Below are 22,996 nucleotides of genomic sequence, written 5' to 3' on the forward strand. Positions count from 1 at the left end.
CTCCCTCTGGTCTCCTGCTGGTACTTCAAACTGGCTGAATTCAACTAGAAGTCAGGGGGAACTTACATGGTGCAGACTAGGTTTCTCAGGGGCATAGAGCAGGGGGAAGAAATAAGGAGAGTGGATCATTCAAGACATCAAGTGCATCCTCCCAGATTCAAGTTTAACAGAAAAGGGCACAATTGTAAACAAAAGTCCCTCTTCATTCTGTTTACATTCTGACCATCACCGTGGCCAATGGAATGGAGCCTGGATGGGGGTGAGGAGGTAGAGCCCCCAAGGAAAGTAGATGTCACTATTAAGAGAAGAAAGGATAATGAATGTTAAATGGCATCTAAAGTGGTCATACTTGTCCATTTGTTAGCCCATTTATCCATAAATATCTATACTGGATAATTTTTTTTTTTTTTTTTTTTTTTTGCAAAGGAGGGCTATACCTGAATGTAGCATGACTGGGACATCTGGTTGGGAACAGAGAGTTTGGATTTGGTAGAGATAGGTTTTTGGAAGAAAATTTTGCAGTATTCCTCTGTCACAGAACAAATGCAACCATGAATTGCATTCAACAGTTTAGGTAGCTGATTTAGTATATCTACTTATGTTCTTGACAGTGTTTTTTTTTTCCTCCTTTTGAAAGCTGTGGGAGTGGAGAGCTCTTGGCATATGTGCCCATGTTTCCTTTCTGGCCGCCATGCTAATTTTTTTTTTTTCATTTTATAGGTGGAGAAACTGAGTCACATATCTGTTAAATATTTGATCTAAGATCATAGAGTTAAACTTTGGTGTCAGGACAAGAACCTAGATATCCAGATCAATGACAAAATATTTAGTGATACTACTGCAACTCTAGAATCTTTTTTATGAAAGCATAGTTCTTCTTGTTTTTAGCTGATTGTCCTATATTTGTTGTTGTAATATTCAGGTTCCCTAGCATTTTGGAGTGTATTCTGTCAGTGATCCGTGTTGAGGGAATGTGGTAGGTGGGAGTGAGGCTGGTTTTGAGGGGCCAAAAAAATCAATATGGCTGTAATGGGAGGATGAAAGCATATGACAGGGACAGAGGAGAGGACACTGGAGAGGCAGGTGGGGTCTAGACTATACAGGAACTCCTAAGATAATTTATCATTTTAATTATTATTTATTTTTTAATTTAGTAAACATAATTTCTTACCATTGTACTTTCAATGGTTTTCTTCAATTTAAAGTAGTGACATATTAATTTAATTACTATTAGTACATTTATCAATACTTATTACTATCAATACATTTAATACAGTATGTAAGAATGAGGAAATTTTTAAAATTTATTAAACATTTTAAAAAATATTAAGAAAAAGGGAGTGTATAGTACATGCAGGATATGACGAATTCATGAAGATAGTACTTAAATGAGTACCATTTGGAAAACACTGGTTGCTGGGCATTTTTCCCTGCAGACCTACTTTTCATCCTGCATCCTTTTCCGTGACCCCAGACCTGACCTCCAAGGCACTCACTATCTGGTCTCCCTTGTCCTCTGGTTTCTGGTGGAATTTGGCCAGTGGGAAGCACAGGTGGGAGATGGAAGGAGGAGAAGTGTGAATTTAGGGTGTTTATCCTCCCAAGTCTCGTCTTAAGGGTTGTTGTGGGTTGGCGCTCTAATAGAGAGCACAATTCCTGCCTGCCTACCTCCCTTGCAGTTACAGGCACTCTCCCAGGTTTTGGTAACCACCTCCTGACATCACCCATTCAGACCCTAGTGTGGTAAAGCCTCCTGCTATTGCTGGCATTGGGACCCAGCACCATCCCTCGTTTGTTCTTCTTAACCTTTCCACACCCTTGTAACTCTTCTCTTTTTAAAATCTCTTCCATTCTACCATTTGAACACACTATTATTTACTGTCAAAACTCTGACCAGTGTACCAGTTACACTGGAATTCCTGAACTTTGAAGTCAGGCAGAAGTAGATGTAAATCCTGGACAGCCTCTGAATAGCTGTGTGGTCTTGGTCAAGTCCAAGTGGCCAAGCAAGTATCCATCAACCCAAGAAGCGTCTACCTTATGAGGCCAGGCACCACATCTATCTCACCACCAGAGCCCTAACTTTGGGGGCAGTGTTTAGCACTTAGTAGGTGTTCAAGAAAATTTTGGTGTACATGGATTTTCTATATAGGAGACCTAGAAGAGAAAGAGGTCAGCTTGTCAAATACCCTTACTTTACAGATAATGCCCAAGAACGAGGTATGACTTGTGCAAGCAGTAAGCCTCAGGCGTGCTCTTTAATAGTGACAACACGGGGAAGGGTGAAAAGAGGAGGAAATATGACAAGGAGCTCATGGACAAAGGTGCCCTGCCCATACCACCCCATGTCCTTGCAGAGCTCATCTCCTTCCCCAAATCACAACACCTCAAAAGACAGCTCCCTTCTGAGGGGGAATTCATTGGGTTAGCACATCTGCTTTCCAGTAAGAAGAAGCAACATGAGGCGTGCCTGCGAGGCTCAGTTGTTTAAATGTCTGCCTTTGGCTCAGGTCATGATCCCAGGGTCCTGGGATTGAGCCCTGCATTGAGCTCCCTCCTCAGCAGAGAGCCTGCTTCTCCCTCCCCCTCTGCCTGCTGCTCTGCCTACTTGTGATCTTTATCTCTCTGTCAAATAAATAAATGAAATCTTCAAGAAGAAGAAGGAGGGGGTGGGGAAGGAAGAGAAGAAGAGGCAGCAGCAGCAGCAGCAACAAGAGGGAAAGCACATTAAGGATCCGAGGGTCCTATACAGAAAACCACGAAGGGGAACCAGCCTGGAACAGAGGGTTTATTTGAGACACTGGGCTGGATGAGTGGGGAAGCCACAGATGTCTTGAGCCCTAAAAGTCAAGAAGAAGTGAAGGCCTGGTGCACTAGTGTTCTAGGGCCACCATAACAAATCACCAAAGTAGGCAGCTTATAACAACAGAAATTTATTCTTCCCCAAGTCTAGAGGCCAGAAGTCTGCAGTCGAGGGGGCAGCAGGGCCACGTTCCTGCTGGAGGATGTAGGGGAGAACCGTTCCTTCCTTCTTCCAGCTTCTGGAGGATCCAGGCATTCCATGGTTGTGTGCGCACTCTCTGCCTGTCTGTACATGGCCTTCTCCTCTGTATGTCTGTGTCTTCTCTGTGTTACAAGGATACTTGTTATTGGGTCACCCAGATAATCCAAGATGATCTAATTTGGAGACCTTTAACTTAATTACATCTGTCAAGATTATTTTTTCCAAATAAGGTGACATTCACAGGGGTTGGGATGTGGACATATCTTTTGGGGGCCACCATTCAACCCACTACAGATGGCAAATGGGACAAATGTTCGTCAAATTTAAGCAAAAGAGTTGCTCGAGCAGCTCTGCATTTAGTGGGTGAAGGTGAAGCTGGCAGAGGTGTGCAGAGAAGGGATAAATACAGAAGAGGGCTTGTGGTTGAAGCCCTCGCCAGAGTAACCCAAAGCGGGAAGGTGTGGACCAGAGAATCACAGCAGGAAAGAGAAGGAAGTAAAGCATATGAGAGTCTTTCTAAAATAACTATCATCCTTGGTTATTCAAAGTTCTGTGCAATAGAGAGCATAGGATTTCAAATTATAAGCCCCAGCTTCAACGTTGACTTGTTGTACATTTGGTCAAGTCTTTCTTTGTAGTCTCCTCACCTATAAATGGGGGGATAAGAGCAAAACCAGCTGACTGCCCAGATTAATGGCAAAGTTCCAATTAGACAGGACATGGGAAGGCAGAGGAGGCTAGTTAACTGGATATGCCATGGGATCAGTGCACCTGGTTTAAAGTCCTGGCTCTGCCACCAGCAGCTAAGTCACTTTCAGCAAGTTCCTTAGACTTTCTATTCCCTGGCTTTCCAATCTGTCAAGTGTGAATGATGGTAATTACCTAACTCATGGAGGTTTTGGCGGGGGGTTCAATGAGATGATGCAAATAAAGCACTTAGTATCTAGTATTTGACAGTCACTGAATGCATGTCTTATTACAGGGAGGAACTTTGCAAACTTTGTTTTTAAAAAAAATCTAAGTACTGAGTGACTTGTCATTCTGACTACTCTGAAGCATCTCTTGAAGCTTCAGAAAGATGAAGATGGCTGGGTCTTACCCTAGACCTAGAATTAAGATCCATCGTTGTTTTTGTTGTTTTTTTTTTAAGATTTTATTTATTCATTTGAGACATTGATACAGAGAGAGAGAGAGAGCTGAGCGGGGGGGGGGGTGGCAGAGGAAAAAGGAAAAGCAGACTCCCCGCTGAGCGGATAGCCCTATATGTGGTTCGGTCTCAGGACCCAGAGATCATGACCTGAGCTGAAAGCAGACCTTAACCATCTGAGCCACCCAGGTACCCCAAGATCCATAGTTTTTAAAGCTTCTCAGATGAATCTGCTGCACGAAGGAGAAATTCACCATAGCAGAACACGTTATTAGGACCCATTTCCTAATATCCATAAGGAGAACAGTCTTTACTTTAAAGAGACCATGTAAGTGGCCTGAAGTATCCCGAGCCTAACTCCTCCTTTAAAAAAAAGTGTAGTACTTATTACATGTCAAGTACCATTAATGACTTCTTATGTATTGACTCATTTAATATCTACAACATCCTTACAGAGCAGGAATTTTTGGTATTACAGATAAGGAAACTGAGGCACAGAGAGGTTAAGCAGCTCACCAAAATTCACCCATTTAGAAATGTAGGTAGGTAGCGCCGGTGTTGGAACAACAGTCTTCTGGCTCAAACAACGACCCCTGACAGATTCTCTCAAAGCTGCAGTGTCTCTCAAGAACGTGACCTCTCTAAAACTCAGTTTCCTATCTGTAAAATGAGGATTATAACATGACTTACTTCACAGGGTACTCGTGAAAATTAAGTGAGATGCTGTACGCAGAGTACTCAGCAATGTATTTAGAATCTACTAAGCACCGATTGAAAGTCAGCCATATTATTCATAATTTTAACATAGGATCACTAATTGTTTAGTTACACGGAAATATAAGGCAGGTTCCAACTTCAGTGTAAGAATCTTTTATTTCCCAGCTGCCAGGCCAGGACACCTGATTCAAGGCCATGTGGGAATCTGTCACTTAAGTTTACCTCCTAAGCTCTGTTCGAGTCTAGCACTGGTATGTAAGAATTCTTTGGTGTGTGCAAGAGGGCTTGAAGAGCTAAAAGGGCCATTTCATTAGCAAAGAAACACAAACTGCAGGACACCAAAGGACAAGCCCCTTTAAGTAAAGGAAAAATGAATGGGGAACAGCTGAGTCTTCCCTGCAGTTTCAACTTCTCAGGGAATTCAGAGCCTTAGCCCGAGGAAGAAGGAGAGACCTAGAGAGGCCAGTGAGAGGGTCCTGCCAGATAACACGTGATACACACTTCCCCTACGTGCCGTTTACAGGCGGTGTGATTCTCTAGGAATAGGAGCCGGGGGAGAAGTCAGACTGATAAAGGAGATCACAGGCCCTAGGGGGACTGGGGAAGCCCAGGTCACACAATATTTTACAACCCCTGACACAGGCACTGGTTATAGTAGCGTGCGGAGAGACAAAACGAAAGTGTGGTCTCTAAGGGTGTGTGCTCATCCTGTAGGAAACAGATCCGGTTTCAGTTTCACGCCCCTCCACTCCGGCCCGGGTCAGCACCCTTGATTAGTTTCCGCCACAAAGCACCAGGGGGCGCCAGAGATGGCGGAAACGTCAGTCTTCTCCGGACCCGCAGTGTTAGAAAATCCTCTCTGATCTTCATGTAGTGAAAGAACGCTCACTATTAGTTCTTTTTATTTATTTTTTTTATTTTTAAAAGATTTTATTTATTTATTTGACAGACGGAGATCACAAGTAGGCAGAGGCAGGCAGAGAGGAAGAGAGAGGGGGAAGCAGGCTCCCCGCTGAGCAGAGAGCCAGATGCGGGGCTTGATCTCAGGACTCTGGGATCATGACCTGAGCCAAAGGCAGAGGCTTTAACCCGCTGAGCCACCCAGGCGCCCCTGATTTTTTTTTTTTTTTTTTTTTTTTTTAATGAAATGACTATAGGCATAAGTTTACTGGCTAATACTTTTGGGTGAGGTCGGTAGTTCACAAATGAAAAATTAAGCATTGTTGGAGAATGCAGAAGTAAAGGAGATTGCTAGGGATGAACTAATCCATTTGTCAAACATCTATTAGCTGCTTTCTGTGTGCCTACTGGTTAGATGCTATCAGGGACACAAAAAGTGAACACATGATTTCCCCCTGAACTCCTTAGCAACTCACAAGTCAAAATGTTCATAATGCTCTCTGGAACTCTCCTTAGCCTCTTCATCTATTCACCATTAATGTCTTCAGAGGAAGTCTGTGGAAGGGATAAGCACAAAGGCCTTGGAGTATGAAAGCTGGGTTCGATTCCCCGCTCTGCCATTTTCTAGCTAGGAAGCTGCCTGGGCCCTACTTTCCTCATTTGTAAACTGAGGAGGTTACAATACCTACCTCGTTGGGTGTTACAAGGTTTCACTGAGATAATTCATGCAAAGTGTTTGGTACCGCATCATATTTAAGAGCTCAGTGTCTGTTCATTCTTATCCAGGTACTAACCGTCCTTGGGAGTCCAGCTGAAATCACAGAAAGATTAGGTCCCAAGGCATTGTCTCATATAATTATGCAGGCCAATAATCTCTCTTTGGTTCAATCACTTGCAGCTGAAAGCATCCTGACTTATATGGTAGCTATATTTATTAATTCTCAAATCTGTGTCAGTTTCTGTGCAAAGTAATTTCCATGTCTTTACTGTCTTCTCTTTTAATCCTCATAATAGCTCTATGAGATAGAGATGAAATGGGTACTGATATGATTCTCATTTTATATGAGGAAACAGTAAAAAGCATTAAGTAGCCCATGTAAGTTCACACAGCTAAAAAATAGAAGAATCAAGATCTGAAGCTGTTTCTAGTCCTACTCTTACTATAAAATCGATGTTCCCAGAAATGACAAAACCATGTGCTTTTGTAACATGTTAGAAAGTATGACCTCAGTCATTTGAGACTCCATGTTACAGGCACACTTCCATACACTAGTACCTTCACTGACTTTTCCTTTCCCTGAGTACTGGTCAAGGTCACTATCAGAGCCCTCACATTTATCCCTCAATTACCCACCATGCACTCCTATTTACAGTCTTACTAGAAGGAATAGTCCATGAAGGCAGGACTTTGTGTTGTCCTCTGTTATGTCCCCAACACCTAGGAGGACACTTGACACAATATAGGCACTAAACAAACATTTTCTGAGTGGCTGAACAAACAAATATGGTTCAGCTTTCCTTGACCACATTGGACAACTTGGAGACTAGATTACTTCAGAACATTATGCATTTGACAACATTGGTCAAAAATCCCTTTGGGGGGGGGTGCCTATGTGACTCAGTTGGTTAAGCATCTGCTTTCAGCTCAGGTCATGGTCCCGGGGTCCTGGGATTGAGCCCCATATCTGGCTCCCTGCTCAGCAAAGAGTCTGCTCTCTTCTCTCTCTGCCCCACCTCCCACCCTCTTGAGTGTGTGCTCTCTCCCCCTACCTCAGGTAAATAAATAAAATCTTTTTAAAAATTCCTTTTTGTTTCTTTCTTCCATATCATCTCATCATAGGAGCTAAATGCACATGCGTACACATGTTGACCGATAGATATTTCAACTCTATCCTTAAAACGAGCTCCTTTCCTTCAGATTCCATAGCAGGATCCTGTGAGCACCTGCTTAGTCCACCTCAATGGAATGTGAATGTTCTCACCTCTGTTCTAGGCTCCATCCTTAAGGAAAAAGCAGGGTTTACATTCTTGTCACTGTTGTGATGCAACTGGCCACAGCACAGAGCCTGAAAGATCTGCGGTTCTCATCCCCGCCTTGCCACTATTCCTTTAGCCTCACTTAAAACTCCATTTCCTCAGGTGTAAAATAGGAATGATCTCTCAGCTTTCTGTGAGGATCAGATTATATGGTTATGAAAAGGCTGAAAAACCTAGCAAGATATCCAAAGGAAGGCATAAATTTAATACATACATACTATTTCTGGGTAAAAGAGGTTTAGAAATCTCATTTTGATGACTGAATGTCTTATATTGATTGGCTTGTGAGGGTAGCATAGGATCTGGCCAAATGCAAACTGGAAATAATTTAGCTACATAGAATTTGGAAGAAACCTATTTGGTTCCTAGCTCCTAGGACAATTTCATCAAAATATGGTTTGGTGAGCAAACTAAATTAGGAAAAAAACTAATTTTTCTCCGTTACTGGTTTTACAAAAATTGGTTGTTTTGGTTTACTTTGGGGAGAGGGTTTTTAAAAATGTATATATATCTTTTAGCATTTTTGTCATTTTGAGGAATTTATGTTTCTTTTCTTCTGAAGTCATTTTAAGTACGCCTTTGAGTTGGAGTTTTCATCAGTTTGGCCATTTGTCAAATGTGTTTCCTCTCAGGAGAACCATTGGACATGGATTGGTTATTTATAATGGGAATTCATAACTGAGTCATTATAAAAACGAATTGTCAGAACACAGCTACTGGACAACTATTGTAGTTTGTCTTTCAAACATCAGAGCTCTTAGAAACTGGTTGGTTTGGGGTCTTTTTACCACTTTTATGCAATTTACTGTTAAGAGAGCAATGATGGGGAGAAAGTCTTGAGTGCAGGGGAGGGAGCATTCAGGATTCCAGTGTGGACAAAGACACCATTATCTGCGAAGAACCTTCTAAAATCTCAATTTAAATGTAAACTCAACTGTTGAAGTGGAAAAGGAAGGATTACGTGGGAGGAAGGCAGTGAGGGGTTTTTACTGGTCTTGGTGTTGTCAGCTCGGAGGAAAGCACAAGAGGGCAGTGCAGTGCTAAGTAGCTCAGAGCTGACTGCAGCGATAGACCGTCAGGAAAGGGAAAAAGTCAAACTCTTAGAATAGGATGGTGTTTGTCAGGACCTGGGAGGTAGGGGGATGTGGGGAAGGTTGGTAAAAATGTACAGACTTCCTTTAGAACGGATGCCGTGGCACACAAGATTCTTGGGACGATTGGAAAGGACAAGGGACAGGAAGTGCTCAGGACAAAAGACCTGCAGCAGAACTGATTACTATGATTGCCAAATTTTATTGTTACAATGCTACCCATTTCTGAGCAAGACAAGTAATATGCAATCTGATTACGATAGCAGACAGCTCATTTTCTTCCTTTTCCTGGGTGAAAAGTGTAATTAGTTTAGAACATGCATTCTCATGGTGAAAAACCATCTATTGACTGTGAAGATCAGTATAGTATAACTCATTGGAATATAGAAATTAGAGTTTCTGCAGAAACACAACAGATGAAAATGTCCTATTATATGTTACGATGTTGGTAAAGAAAGTTTATGAGGGGTGCCTGGTTGGCTCATTTTGTGGAGCATGTGGGGTTGTGAGTTTGAGCCCCATGTTGGGCATAGAGATTACTTAAATATGAAACCTTAAGGGGCGCCTGAGCAGCTCAGTCAGTTTAGCTCAGGTCATGACCCCAGGGTCTTGGAATCGAACCCCACATAGGCGGTCCTCTGTTCAGCAGGGAGCCTGCTTCTCCCTCTCCTCCTACTGCTCCCCCTGCTTGTGCTCTCGCTCTCTCCCTGACAAATTAATAAACAAAATATTTTTTAAAAATCTTAAAAACAACAACAAAGTTTATGAGTAGAGCACAGCAAGTCAAGAATTCATAATCCCGGGGCGCCTGGGTGGCTCAGTGGGTTAAGCCTCTGCCTTCGGCACAGGTCATGATCTCAGGGTCCTGGGATCGAGCCCCACATCAGGCTCCCTGCTCAGCGGGGAGCCTGCTTCCTCTTCTCTCTCTGCCTGCCTCTCTGCCTACTTGTGATCTCTGTCTGTCAAATAAATAAATAAAATCTTTAAAAAAATACACATAAAATTTTAAAAAAAGAATTCATACTCCCATTTTTCTTGTCAAATCCCAATACCTGTTCTAATAACAGTAGTAACAACAATAATGTAGTCCTTATTTTCTCAATATAAAAGACTGCCAAGCCTTAACTGGTGAAAAGAATTCACCTGGGCATACAACAACCATCCTTCCATGACTTCAATCATAATAAATCACTGTGCTATGGATATATCAGTCAGCAAGTCAATGTTGTCTGGTGAGACTTTAAAGAAAAAAGAACCAAGGACCAGAAGGAGTCCCTGAAGCTCCCTGGTCCCCTAGAGATTGTTGCATGGGAGTCTAACACTTCATAGGGGTAAATATTCTGCAGATTCAGGAAGATTTCTACCATCACTACCGACCTGGAAACATCCAGGCTGAATCAAGAATTCATCTGGGAATTCAAGTAGAAAGACTTGAATTTATTTTCAAATTGTACATAAGCAAAAAGATGAGTGCAATATCAGCCGCTAGTATTTTGGGTTTCTGGTGATCTGAAATACTCTCTATATATGCCCTTTAGAAACCTTACTTTTTAATTAAAATGTAGCATCCTACCTTATATCCTTTTTGGTACAAATCCAGCTACATGTAAATGATTGGAATGAAATGCAAACATAGTAATTAAATCTTAAGATAAACATGTGCTTGTTGTGCTAAAATAATTTTACATGCTTATTAAGATAAAACATCCAAAATATAAGCATTTATTTGAAGTTAATTTCGGCAATAGTCTGGTTGTGCTAATACAACAAAAAATAACCCCCACACAGCCATGTTATACTGGAGAGGATTCACCATCCTCCCCTGTAACCTCAAAAGCACCTGCTTTAATTCACTCTGCTTATAACAAAATCATCATTCAGTTTTCTTTTTTTTTTTTAAGGTTTTATTTATTTATTTGTCACAGAAAGGGAGAGAGAGAGCACAAGCAGGAGAAAGGGCAGGCAGAGGGAGAAGCAGGCTCCCACTCAGCAAGGAGCCCGGCAGGAGACTTGATCCCAGGACCCTGGGATCATGACCTGACCTGAGCCGAAGGCAGACACTGAACCGACGGAAACACCCAGGCGACCCATCATTCAGTTTTCTAATATTCTACAAAAATGGATATCAAAGCTGCTATCTTAAATGTATTGTGCTTTGGTAATGAAATGTGCACTGCAGGGACACCTGGGTGGGGGCTCAGTTGGTTAGGCATCTGCCCTTGGCTCAAGTCATGATCCCAGGATCCTAGGATTGAGCCCCACATTGGGCCCCTTGCTCAGCGGAGAGTCTGCTTCTCTCTCTGCCCACCTCTGACCCTGCCCATGCTCTCTCTCTCTCTCTCTCTGATAAAGAAATAAATAAAATCTTAAAAAGAAATGTTCACTGCAACTATCTGAGTTGCAAGGACTATATGTTTATAGGAGAAAAGAAGAAAACAAAAAATATGTTCTTTGTAGGAAAACTAGTGATTTATATCAAACCAATTCTAAGAGAGTAATGGTTATCAACTTGGATAACTATGGCTAGTGGCCACATGGAGCCTTCATCTGCCAACTAAATTCCTCAATTTAAAGTTGGAAGGTCCCTTCCCTTGGAACTGCACGGGGAAGATCACACACTTCCGACAGGGCAAACATCAATTCATTTGGTTGGTATTCCTCTTTCCCTGGGATAAGACGGACTGCCAGAGAACATTAGTTCACTCTGCAGTCATGGTTCAAAAGTGAAACTAATTGTTAGTAAAACATGCTAATTGTCGGAAACAGATGCTTTAATATGGGTAGGTCATTCTTAACAGTGTAATCAAAACTCTTGGAATGATGATCTGCCCTTGAAATATGGATTCCAGAACTCCCGAATTTAAGAGTTGGAGTTTTTAAGCCGTTCCCGCAGCCTCTTGGGATTAAGGTGGAGACTCTTCTGACCTTATAAAACTCCCCAGGATTCTATTCCTATCTTACTAATTGATTCTATGTGCCTGCTCACACAAATGTTTAAGTCCTTTCCTGGAGTCCAAAGTGAATCTGATATACATGGAAAAAGACCACTGAATTTGGAATCAAAAGATCTGGACTTGACACTTTCTATTTGACCTTTGGCCAAATCCTTTATCTTTTATGGGTTTTGGTTTCCTCATCCGTAAAGCTAATAGTCCTCACCTACCTCAAAAGAGATGTGAGAATCAAATGAGCTAAGGTATGGGAAAATATTCAATAATCACAAAGCTGCAGACATTTAGGAAGTTTATAAAAAACTAAAATCAGGTTTAGATCTTAAATAATTATGCTACTAGGAATTTTGGTTATGATTATTCTCCATCTACATTAGACATTCCACTCACTCAGGGATCTGACACCTAGGACAAAGTTCTACAGAATTTCCACATCTATCCACTGCTCCTACACTTTCTAAGCAGTTGGGGAACTGTCAGCCATTACACAAATTAAGCTGTTACTGAAATGACTAGTACTATTATACTAAGAGCCCATGAGCCACCTGTTTCAGAAAAGCCTGAGGCTAAGTTGTCTAATAAGGCCTGGGCTGAGGAGCTTCGTCTTGGAACGTAAAATGCATATCCTTTATGAATAAATCTAGCTTCCGAAGAATGTGACCGTCTAGAGAATCAAGCAATCCTAACATGCTTGTCAGCAGCCCCAAAGTCAAAGGCCCATATTGACAAGCAAAGTAGCAGGGAAAGTATCTGCCACTTGCACAGAGCTTTCCAGTTTTCTATGCATTTCCATATGCTACAAATGGAATGTGTATACGACTCTTATTATAGGGGCACTGTCAGTAATTTGAGAAGTGGCAACAAAAACTAAGGAAGGAAACAGAATGAGTTAAACGCCTCACAAATATCTTAAAGCAAAACTGTAAAATAGATTAAATACACAGACGTATACCAAATTGAGCTATGATATTAATATCAATCAGAATATGAAGCCATGCTTGTACACAATGGAGCAAAGATTTGTGTCCACTCAGTGTTTATTTCCTCCTTCCTCCCTTAGTTTCCTAACTCTCCTTTGGGAAAATATTACTCATTTTCTAGTATCTATGTACTTTCGGTAATACTGATCTCATCCTTTGGTCTTGGGGTTAGCCCTGATTGCTCTATACCAATCTGAATAATCCTGACCTCTGTCATTATTCAGGAGTGGTCCCATCATGAGAAAACTTAGAAATTTTGTTTGAAGGCTATAGGAAGCACCTTTCTTCCTAGATGTGAAGGAGAAAGTCCACAGCCCAGGATACCACTGGCAGCCATTGTAAAACTAAGAATGAAACCAACCTACCAATAAATACACCTACTAGAAGAGCAGAGCAGAGCTGTACACAGAAGAGGGGTGGAGCCTAATCCATCTCAGGGCTTTCCAGTTATGAAACCCAATACTTTCCCTCTACTTGGAAATTTCTGTTCTTGCCACACAAATCACCTGAAATGATATATTTAATAAAGTACTTTAACATCATCTCTTGCATAATTGGACCCTCACAGTGACTCAGTGGAGTGGGTTTTAGTGTCATCTCTACTTAACAGTAGAGGAAAGAACTCTCAGGTTCATGACCTGCCCAAGTCCATCCATACCGCGATACATGTTACAGCAGGAAATGGAATCAGGTGTTCTAGTCTAAAACAATTGCTGTCTAGTCCACCATGTCATGTTGAAATGCCAAGTTAAGAGCACATTTTGAACTTTTATGACTTAGGCAACATATAAGGTTTTGTAATTATTAATATTATTAAAATATAGTAGGCATATACTATAAAATCTAGAATCTCAATCTTTGGTTCTCAGCAGTGGTTAGATTCCTTAATTTTTAAAATCTTTTTGCCATATGGGTCCTAACCTGTGGTCTGAGCATGGTGTGATTTTTACTGAGTGTAAGGCAGTTCTTGCTCTGTGCTGCACAACAAAGCAGAAATACTGATCTTAAACTATGTGAAAGTTCAGCTATAAACATCTCATGGTTAGTGCTACTGGCACTGATGCTAAGAGCATCACAAAGAATCTTCAAATTGCTCAATCTCAAAGCATCTGTCAATCTCAAGCCATTATTCTTTGAAGCTAGATAATAAGACCCTATATTAACCTACTGTTAGTTTCTCAGTGTTTTGCTAAAAAGCCGGTTCTCCAATGTCATGGATATGAAGTCTCATTTTAACAGAAAGGCTCTACTGATATTCATTCAGCAAAAAATTTTAAGGACAGACTATGTGTCAGAAACTACTGGAACTCAGTTACACATTTGAATAAACCAGTTTATTCTACCGTTGCGTTTCCCTGTCCTTTTGTTTTAATCCAGTCAGCCAGTAATTAGCAATCTTCTAGGTCGAGCATCTTCTAGGGAATGTGAGGGATTCAAGAAATGCTCTTTGTCTTTGAGAAACTCACGAGAGAGTTGGAAAAAAAAAAAAAAGAAATACTGAAACATAAAACCATGTAAGAAAAACTGAATTACATGCTCATAATGAATATCAGAATGGACCCAGTTTTCAGAAAAGACTTTAGGAAGGTAGTAAAACACAAAATCAGTATCAATAGGGGTAACAATCCTATTTTCCTTAATAGAGGGTCACTATGCCTCAAGAAGACCTACCTCTATAAATTATGCTCACTTTATGCAAAGATTCCTGCTTTTTTACCTGGTTTAATCATCTGATAATAGGAATAAAACTAAAGCCTTCTTCATGGGTGGTTGTGATTATCCACTCAGATGTACAAGATGAAAGCAGTTTAATATCAGTTAGGATGCTTTCAGTTGTAAGTAACAGAAAACCAATTTTAATTTGAGCTTAGATGATACAAGGAAGGTACAGGCACCTGGGTGGCTCAGTTGGTTAAGCTTCTGACTCTTGGTTTCAGGTCGGGTCATGGTCCTAGGGTCGTGAGATGGAGCCCTACATCAGGCTGTATGCTTAGCACAGAGTCTGTTTGAGATTCTTTCCCCCTCCCCTTCTGCTCCTCCCCCTATTAGTGCTCCCTTTCTCTAAAATAAATAAACGTAATCTTAAAAAAATAATACAAATAATGTATTCTCTTTCTTAACTCCGTAGTGGATCAAACTTTAAGTACAGCTTGAAGAGGGCTCTACCATTGTTTCTGTCTGATGTTCTTGAATTTTTCCTTCTCTTGTGTAATGTCTTCATCTTTAGGTTGGCTTCCTGTGCTTTTCAGAGTTTAATACCAAGACCCTCCTCATCAGAATCTCCTACTGAAGTTGAATCTTTGGATGTAGGATGGGGAGAGGGTGTCCAGCATGTTTATGTATGAACAATATTTCAGGTAACCCTAAGGCACACTAAAGACTGGGAACCACTGGATAGCTCCGAAGGAGGAAGGCTGAAAGAACATAGTCTACTCCAGATTTTCCTATTGTAGGTTAGAATAACTATAAAGCTTTAGCTAACTACTTTAAAGCACAAGTCCATTTATTCTTATTCTAAAGGTACTCAGAAAGGAACTGAAGTCTGAGACTCTGTAAACATGATGTTTACCTCCAGTCCCTTGCCTGTATCCTTCCCTTCAGACATTTAGCACATCCACCATTTTCTTTGCATGAGAAACTATAGAGGGAGAGGCAGATGGAAAGTGAGCCTGCAGAGAGTATCACTGGAATTTTTTAGAGGAGCAAAGAAAACAGACTCTGGCTATATTAAGGAAAAATGAAAGAAGTCCATAAAGTAGACACTAAGTGCTCACAGAATTGCCAAGAGGCTGAGAGACCAGGCGTGGAGACAGTGAAGGAAGCATGAGACTCCTGGGAGGGTAAGCATCAGGAATGGCCACACCAATAGTCTAGTCCAAAGTCTACTCTGCAATGCAGATGATGTCCATCTCTCCCAAATCCTTGCACTGCTTGCTCAAGATTGATCCACCAGAAGTCACACGTCTATTATATCTTACATGAAATGGAGAGTGAAATCTAGCACCTTGGGCTTCTAGGATAGGAGCTAGCTACTATCTCCTACCAAGACGACACACAAAAGGGAAGTATCCAGAAATGAAATAAGAAGTGAGACTACCTACAATTCAATATCAAAAAAGCAAGTAACCTAATTAAAACATGGGTAAAGGACATGAAGAGACATTTCTCCAAAGAAGATATATGAAATGGCCACTGAGGCATGAATATATGCTCAACATCACCTATCATCAGGGAAATGCAAATCAAAACCACAAAGAGCTATCACCTCACAGAAGTTAGGAAGACAATTATAAAAAAGGAAAGATAAGCACTGGCAAGGATATGAAGAAATTGGAACCCTTGTACAATGTTGGTGGGAATGTAAAATGGTGCAACTCCTAAGGAAAACAGTATTGAGGTTCCTCAAAAAATTAAAAATAAACATACCATGTTATCTAGCAATTCTACTTCTGGGTATTATATATAAAAGAATTGAAATCAGGATCTCAAAGATACATCTGCACATCCATGTTTGCTGCAACATTATTTACAGTAGCCGAGATAGGGAGAAAATCCAACTATCATTAACAGATGAATGGAAAAGGAAATGTGGCATTTACATACTATGAAATATTATTCAGCCTTAAAAAAGAAGAAAATCCTACCACTTGCAGTAACATGGATAAACCTGGAAGATATGATATGAAGTGAAATAAGCCAGTCTCAGAAAGACAAATACCGTAGGGTTCCACTTATATTAATAGTCAGACTTACAAAAGCAGAGAGTGGAATGGTGGTTGCCAGGAGCTGGAAATAGGAAATTGTTGTTCAATGCTTCAGTTATACAAAATGAGTAACTTCCAAAGGTCTGTGATACAACATAGTGCCTATAATTAACATGGTCTTGTGCCCTTAAAGATATATTAAATGGGTACATCTCATAGTAAGCGCTCTTACCACAAGAAAAAAGGAGGACACAAAAAACTTTTGAAAGTGAAGGATATTTATTACCGTCATTGTGATGGCTCCATGGGTGTATGCATATGTCTAAACTCATCAAATTGTACATATTAAAAATGCACAGTTCTTGGTTCATAAATTATATCTCAATAAAGGCGTTAAAAAAAAAAAAGTCGTGGGACTAAGGAATGGCTGGGCAGCCAAATAATGGCAAGTGCCCACTACAGGGGGTTCTGCACTAAAGCATTTCCAAAGAACCCGGAGCCTGCCATCCAGAAAAGAAGCCCCCCCCCCCCCCCCCGGGTTTAAACGGTTTAAACAGTAGCATGACATGCGGCCATACAGCATCACTGATGAGTACCAAGAAGGGACCAAAGGAAGTTCCAAATTTTCACCCATCCCATTTAGGCGACACGCAGGGCATCTAATGAGCAGAGAAAATGCCTGCAGTTCGGGAAACGTCCAGTGGGGAGGGCTGTTTTTCCTTTCCGATAGTATTTATTTCTGGGAGTCACATTTATGTCTAGTGAGACTTAAATTCAGAACTTGGGAGTCTTCCTAGGATCCTAGAAACTCTAGTCTGTGAAAACCATTGGAGATCAAAAAGCACACTGGTTTGAAAAGGTCCTTGCTTCAGACGCCCTTCTTCACAGCCTGGTATGTAAAGTAGATCTAAGTACAGCTGCGGTGGTCGGTGGTCGGAGTGGGGTGCAGTTCTGAGCCTCCTGCGTGGCTTCCCCCACGTCATCCACACCCTCCCAAACCCCCGTCCCGATACCAGACAAGCCCCTCGAAGCACCTGTGCCACCCTAAGTTAGTCACCTACTGCTGCAATAAAGCTGCATAGTAAACCAATCCTCAAACTCGAGGCGTTATAACCAAGGGCATTTATTTTATCTCACAGTTCTGCAGAATGCATGGGGTCTTGCGTGGATTAGGGGAAGGAAAGGTAAGTAACTGTTTAGAGTTTAAGGGAAGCCAAGAAGGCCCTGCTGCCGTAGTATATACTGCAAATCCTTCCACTGGCGATCCCCTCCTTCAGGTCCTCTCCTTCCTCTTCTGTTTCAATCAGATTCTGTGAACTTACAGACTGTCTGCTCTGTTTTTGGTCCTATACTGGGTACTTGAGAAGCAGAATTCAACCAATGGTGGGAGCCTTTTCACGAATTTACGCTAAAAGTATGAATGATTTATTGGATCTGTTCGCCTCATAACTTAAAGCCACGGAGAGCACAGATGTCCACGTGAATGAAGGCAGTAGGGCCCTTTTGGGCAGAAGGGCAGGACACAAACAAAGTTGCTGAGGATTCCCTCAGCCTATTGTGCAAAGATCTATATCTTATACTTTTTATATTTCCCAGGACCCCTAACACAGTGCTGTGTATTCAATCGATGATCAGTAAATACTTCATTAATTTGTTCATTTGATGAATTTTCATGCACCTGTTGTCTCCCAGGCAGCAGGTACTCGTCAACTGATTGGTCTGTCTGGCAAAACAACTCCAAGAGATCATCACCATTCTTCTTGACTCACTATTTCCAAAAGGCATTGGTACCATAGGTCCAACAGGACATGTTACATAGCCAAGCTCTGTGAACTAGAGAGTGTTGCACAAATAACCAGGGATTTCCCTTATTATCAACATCAATATGGAGCAGAGATGAGAGTCTTAAAATATGATCCCTGCTTCAGGTTCTAGAAGGATAGAGTTCTTGGATGAGGAAGGAACTCCAAAACTATTTTTTTTATCATTTGATCATTTACGATACCCCCAGACACTATGGTAGTTGCTAAGAGTATGGCAGTGAACAAGGCTTCACATCCTATATCCTCACAGAACTCGCAGTCCAGTGTGCTGAGGGCTGAGAGCCATGTGGTGATTGTGATTTCTCTAAGTCAGTCTGTACTGAACCTTCTGTCTGTGCCAGGCCTGTGCTAGGAGCATAAGTGTTTACAAAATAAAGCAAAGTAGAACAACCACAAGACATCCTTGCTTCTAGGCTACTCAGAGACAAGCAGCTAGAACGCTAGAATGAGGTGCTGAAATTGCTATCATCCAGGATGTACTTGGACAGCTCCAGGACACGGAACAGGCTGCTGTGTCTTCTAATTGGAGATTGGGTGTCAGAGGAAGCCCCACGGAAACACTGACATGGGCCGAGCTTTATCAGAAGCGGAGTTCACCAGAAGGATCTGTGACTGTTAAGACTTTACCCTTACGGTTAACACTGGACTATTCAAAACATACCACTGCGGAAGACACTCAGACACAGAAACCACTGCAGCAAGGTAGACTTGGGCTTAAGTTGGCTCATTTATAAGTGCAGTTACTTAAAAGTTACTTTTCCCCTGATTTTGTGAAAATGTCCCCACTGAGACCTTGTCATCCGTAACACATCACTCTGGACATCAGGTGTTTGTCGACAAACGTGGTTGACAGTCCACTGATTTTCCTGTTTTAACTTTGTCTCTCCTAGACATTGTTTACCAACCTGAACCATGACAAGTGGAAAGAGAGAATGTGGGGGAGAGGGGGAGGGGAGAGAGAGTAAGAGAGAGAAGGAGGAAGAGGAGGAGGAGCAAGAAGAAGAGGAAGAGGAGAAGGAGGAAAGGAGGGAGGGAAGGAGGAAAGGAGGGACGGATGGAGGGAAAGAAGGGAGGGAGGAAAGGAGCGGTGGGAGGGAGGGATGGAGGGAAGGAAGGGATAAGATCCATTTCAGGGACAGATTCATTTGGAGATTAGAATCCAGTACAAAAGAGACACTAATTTTAAAAAAGAACATCATGGCCTGGCACCAACAGATGTGAGACAAGCAGGTTAAAGAGCCAAGAGAAAAACAATGAAAATAAGCAGCTGAAAATAACCGGACAGCAGGGAGTCAGAGAAGACAGGTGATGGAGAGGCACCCAGAGGAGGTGACCTCATTCCAAAAAACAGGCAGAAACTAGGCTGTTGCTCTACTTACTAGGAAAAAGAGTAAAAAGTATGTAAAATTTTACCCCTGTGCATACAATCACCTAAAAATAAAAATTGCTTCAGCAGAGGTAAAGTGGTTAGAAAACTGGCTGTTCGCAGAGAAGGAAAATGACCATTTCCTATCCTGAGCGCAGTGAGCAGTCTGAAAACTGTCTCCCCAAAGCCCACTGAGAGTGTGCTTTGAAGGACCTAATGGTGGATGGGGGTAAGAGGGGGGTGGGGAGGTAGTTTCCCCACCCCTCTACTGAGCTTTTGTCCCAGGGCAATTTCGTACTTTGATGATGGTTCCTATTTGTCACTAGCTTGAGTTCCACTAAGAAGTCTTTTTCAGCTATTTTGCAAAAGAACAGTTGGAATAGATTTCCAGGTAAGATGACAAGGCCTATTTCTGGTTGCTGTGGCTGACTTCTAGGAAGTTCCATCCCTTGAAATGTTCGGATCCCAGGCAGCTGCACAGGACTTGATTTTCAAATAGAGTCCGAGGACCGTCACTTCCCCCGGGGGGATTTGCCCTTTAAGCTGCAGAGCGACAGGCGTCAAACGATACCCATCCTGACGCAGGGAGCCCAGGGAGAAATTTTACATTTCACAGCTGAACCAAAACTCACAATGCGCCAGGGAAGAATTGGTAAAAGGTTGAGCTAGAGCTACGGTCTTCAAATTGGAATACTAATGATGACCTTTAATGAAGCCTGACAGTACAATCTGTTTCTCATTGTTGCTTAAGGGCCTGCTCCCAAGCACACCCTGGCTTTCAAGGAAGGGACAGACTGGGATAAATGGACCCTGCTGGTGAGCAGGCCTGAGCACAGCTGATCCTTCAGCCAGGATTAAATTAATTAAAGTGATTCTCTCAGCCAAAGAATTAGTCTTTTTATCTGTCATTATTGTATTGTTTATTAATCTCCAATGGGGGCTAATTGGTATCTGAGCTTTTGGGGACAAGGGATCTTAGAGTGATAGGGATGAAATTGTTCTCATTTGGAATGGGGTGAACAGGAAGGGTTGTCTTAGTACTAGATGTGAAACGAGCTTGTTAATTTAAGACCTTCATCAAAAGACTACAACAGCCCAAGGCAAGGACAGTAAGGCAAAATGAACCTATATGGAGAAAGGTTTAGCTGTGTTGGCTTTGCCCCAGATTAGTAATCAATGGATAGTCACTAAGAAACCTACTGCAAAGGTGGCATGGTGCCAGGGAATTAGAGGGACCCATTCATATGCCATGGCTCCTTAAATAGGGTGCACTTTAGTTAATGAGACGCCCGAGTCCCATGCCCCAGAAGAATCTGGGGAAAAAAAACAAACAAACAACTTGAATACCCGTCTAGTTCAAACTCCCAATTTAACAGATAATAAGGAAATTTCAATCAGTCATGAGGCAGTTTCTCAGGGCTGGGGTATTTCTTACAGTGGGAAAAACATATCAGGCCAGATGTCACCTGGGTCCAAAGGGAATATGATCCCTCCTCCTTCTCTGCTTTCAGTTCTACTCTCAGGGCTGGGATGAACGTGGAGGGATGATCCCCAGAGGAGATCTTGTGCCTGGGAAGATAGGGGAGGAGTAGATACACGTCTTGAGCCATCCTAGCCTAGGAAAAGAGAGAAACAAAATTCTGCTGGCGTTAGTGAAGGCTAAGTTTGCAAGTGAGAGAAGTTCTACTGTCCCATGCCTCATGGCTGCTCCAGGAAGGTATACTCTGGGGGAATTCCTGTTCTGAAGGTTGCCCTGCTTTAGCAGTTCTCTCCTATTGCTCTGAGCTCTGCCATCTGGGGATTGCTAAAGAAGCAAATCGATTTCAAGACATTATTTTGCAAGCTTGCCATCTCTCTCTGGCAATAACAACCCTTAAAACTATGGTGGGCTGCAAGATAGTTTGTATTCTGTTAGTGACAGCAGACGAAGGCCCAAAGCCAGAAATTCCGTTCATGATCCCTGAACACAGACACCACCCTCATGGTTTCTGTCTCTCAGCAATAGTCTTGCTACTCTATTTCCACTCTGATCACGTGGTGCCACCTTGGCCCCTGCAAGCAACGTAATAGCCTGAGGTAGGAAACAGTCCAGGCTGCCTCCCAGTGAATGGCTGTTTATAACAGTCAAGATAAGGAGTACATAGCAGCAGGTGTCTGGGAGCAATAGAGAGGGTCAGGCTTCCCTGTCACATGGTTATACTGAGACCCCCAATATTATTTTTTATTCTGTATTCTGTCTCCTTCCTTTGTTTATACTATCCAGAGCACCGATAAGGATTCAGCTTTTTCAACTCTCACAGGTACGGTCGTCTTAAATTACTGGCCATAGCAGGAAGAGCATCTCAGTAAAGACCCTCTGTTGCTGGTGCTCACTTGATGTATGCTGGAAACTCACAAGGGCTCTGCCCTGTGGTGAACACCTCTGCCCATGTCAATGCCTGGTAAAGGGTAGGGATAATTTCAGAAGCTGCACACTACAGGGGCCACTTCTGCTGCTGCTGTCACTCGAGAGGAAATGTGACCTGCTGTTTCCTTGCTGGATCTCATTCAGAGGGGAAAAGTTAAAAGACTTGTGTCCCACAGGACTGCCCCCTCTAAGCCATCTGGTTATAAAGCATGGGCTTTTCTTAAAGGCTTTCCCGTCTGCACCCACTTGTAGTTCTAGGTTTTAGGCTGCCCTAGAGCCCGGGACAGGATACCTAGGAGGGAAAAGAGAAGCAACCTTGGAGGATCACAGCTGGGTTGTCCCTCAGACAGTGGGTTTTCCCACAGTCTGCTGCTCTACCCCCCTCCCAGAGTCCTCTGAGAGTTGCTTTACACATTCTGTCCAGGGTTTTAGTTGTTGTCAGTGGAAGCAATGGAGTGAAGGAGGCTTGTTCCATCTGGATCAAAACCAAAACTCTTCCGTGTCTTTTTAACATGTGTCCATTATTCTTTAACATATCCTTGTTTCTGATTAAACAAGGCTCTGGGCTCATCTTAGATTGTCTTTGCCCCAGCCCTTGAACCAGTCATTTCTCAAAGGAGCTCTGGTTCCTTTTAGCAGAGAACAGTATTGGGGAACCAAGATCCAGGCACTAGATTGCTACTGCTTTTGGGTTTTGCTTCTTCTAGGCCCTTTCCTGCTCCCAGGTTTTCTTGGTGGACAGACCTTAAAGAAGCAGCCTCAGAGCCACAGATAATTGTGCTACCCGGCTATTTGGTTTTAACATTTTAAAATAAAGTTATGTTAAAGTAAGTAAAATTAGGGGCGCCCGGGTGGCTCAGTGGGTTAAA

This window comes from Enhydra lutris, unplaced genomic scaffold (assembly GCF_002288905.1).
Source record: "Enhydra lutris kenyoni isolate GAN:26980312 unplaced genomic scaffold, ASM228890v2 scaffoldscaffold22, whole genome shotgun sequence".
Taxonomy (NCBI): domain Eukaryota; kingdom Metazoa; phylum Chordata; class Mammalia; order Carnivora; family Mustelidae; genus Enhydra; species Enhydra lutris.